Source organism: Pelmatolapia mariae, unplaced genomic scaffold (genome assembly GCF_036321145.2).
Source record: "Pelmatolapia mariae isolate MD_Pm_ZW unplaced genomic scaffold, Pm_UMD_F_2 NODE_ptg000791l+_length_35238_cov_1, whole genome shotgun sequence".
Taxonomy (NCBI): domain Eukaryota; kingdom Metazoa; phylum Chordata; class Actinopteri; order Cichliformes; family Cichlidae; genus Pelmatolapia; species Pelmatolapia mariae.
In genome coordinates, this window is record NW_027052468.1 from 17,501 (window position 1) to 20,000 (window position 2,500).

Below are 2,500 nucleotides of genomic sequence, written 5' to 3' on the forward strand. Positions count from 1 at the left end.
CAGGGGAGGATGTGCCTCCCCGGGGCCTGCTGGAGGTCAAGGTCCATGCTGGATATGTGGTACAGGGTAACTGCAGGAAAGGAAAGCTACTGGGGGAGTAGAGCAGGGGAGGATGTGCCTCCCCGGGGCCTGCTGGAGGTCAAGGTCCATGCTGGCTATGTGGTACTGGGTAACTGCAGGAAAGGAAAGCTACTGGGGGAGTAGAGCAGGGGAGGATGTGCCTCCCCGGGGCCTGCTGGAGGTCGAGGTCCATGCTGGCTATGTGGTAGCAGCAGGGCCAGTGCAGCAGCAGCAGCAGCAGCAGCAGCAGCAGCAGCAGCACATCTTTTTCGACCGTAAAGGAGGCAGGAGGCCGACTCACTCCCTGGGCCAAATGGAGAGAGAATATCAGCAGGGCCAGTGCACCAGCAGCACATCTTTTTCGACCGTAAAGGAGAGAGGAGGCCGACTCACCACCTCGGCCAAATGGAGACAGCACATCAGCAGGGCCAGTGCGCCAGCAGCACATCTTTTTCGACCGTAAAGGAGAGAGGAGGCCGACTCACCCCCTCGGCCAAATGGAGAGAGGGATTCAGCAGGGCCAGTGCGCCAGCAGCACATCTTTTTCGACCGTAAAGGAGAGAGGAGGCCGACTCACCACCTCGGCCAAATGGAGACAGCACATCAGCAGGGCCAGTGCGCCAGCAGCACATCTTTTTCGACCGTAAAGGAGAGAGGAGGCCGACTCACCCCCTCGGCCAAATGGAGAGAGGGATTCAGCAGGGCCAGTGCGCCAGCAGCACATCTTTTTCGACCGTAAAGGAGAGAGGAGGCCGACTCACCCCCTCGGCCAAATGGAGAGAGGAACTCAGCAGGGCCAGTGCGCCAGCAGCACATCTTTTTCGACCGTAAAGGAGAGGGGAGGCCGACTCACCCCCTCGGCCAAATGGAGAGAGGAACTCAGCAGGGCCAGTGCGCCAGCAGCACATCTTTTTCGACCGTAAAGGAGAGAGGAGGCCGACTCACCCCCTCGGCCAAATGGAGAGAGGGATTCAGCAGGGCCAGTGCGCCAGCAGCACATCTTTTTCGACCGTAAAGGAGAGAGGAGGCCGACTCACCACCTCGGCCAAATGGAGACAGCACATCAGCAGGGCCAGTGCGCCAGCAGCACATCTTTTTCGACCGTAAAGGAGAGAGGAGGCCGACTCACCACCTCGGCCAAATGGAGACAGCACATCAGCAGGGCCAGTGCGCCAGCAGCACATCTTTTTCGACCGTAAAGGAGAGAGGAGGCCGACTCACCCCCTCGGCCAAATGGAGACACAACAGCAGCAGGGCCAGTGGAGCAGCATGCATCTTGTTCAGCGGTAAGGGAGACAGGGAGATGTGATGGTGGTCCCCGGGGCCCCCTGGAGGTGGGGGAGATCAGCAACTAGCTAGCGAGGAGAGCGCGTACAGCCGACGTGGCATAAGTGTTTCTGCGCAGTGTACCAGGGGCTTGTGGAAAAGCTGTCGTACCATATGCACGGGAAGTACATAGCAAAGTGCTGCTGAGCAGAGTACCAGGGGCATGTAGAAACATTGTCGTACCATATGCACGAGGAGTGTGTGTGTGTGGCAAAGTGTTTCTGAGCAGAGTACCAGGGGCACGGAGAAAAGTTGTCGTACCATATGCACGAGGAAGTACATAGCAAAGTGCTGCTGAGCAGAGTACCAGGGGCACGGAGAAAAGTTGTCGTACCATATGCACGAGGAGTGTGTGTGTGTGGCAAAGTGTTTCTGAGCAGAGTACCAGGGGCACGGAGAAAAGTTGTCGTACCATATGCACGAGGAAGTACATAGCAAAGTGCTGCTGAGCAGAGTACCAGGGGCACGGAGAAAAGTTGTCGTACCATATGCACGAGGAGTGTGTGTGTGTGGCAAAGTGTTTCTGAGCAGAGTACCAGGGGCACGGAGAAAAGTTGTCGTACCATATGCACGAGGAAGTACATAGCAAAGTGCTGCTGAGCAGAGTACCAGGGGCTTGTAGAAACATTGTCGTACCATATGCACGAGGAGTGTGTGTGTGTGGCAAAGTGTTTCTGAGCAGAGTACCAGGGGCACGGAGAAAAGTTGTCGTACCATATGCACGAGGAAGTACATAGCAAAGTGCTGCTGAGCAGAGTACCAGGGGCACGGAGAAAAGCTGTCGTACCATATGCACGAGGAGTGTGTGTGTGTGGCAAAGTGTTTCTGAGCAGAGTACCAGGGGCATGTAGAAACATTGTCGTACCATATGCACGAGGAGTGTGTGTGTGGCAAAGTGTTTCTGAGCAGTGTACCAGGGGCATGTAGAAACATTGTCGTACCATATGCACGAGGAGTGTGTGTGTGTGGCAAAGTGTTTCTGAGCAGTGTACCAGGGGCACGGAGAAAAGTTGTCGTACCATATGCACGAGGAGTGTGTGTGTGGCAAAGTGCTGCTGAGCAGAGTACCAGGGGCACGGAGAAAAGTTGTCGTACCATATGCACGAGGAAGTAC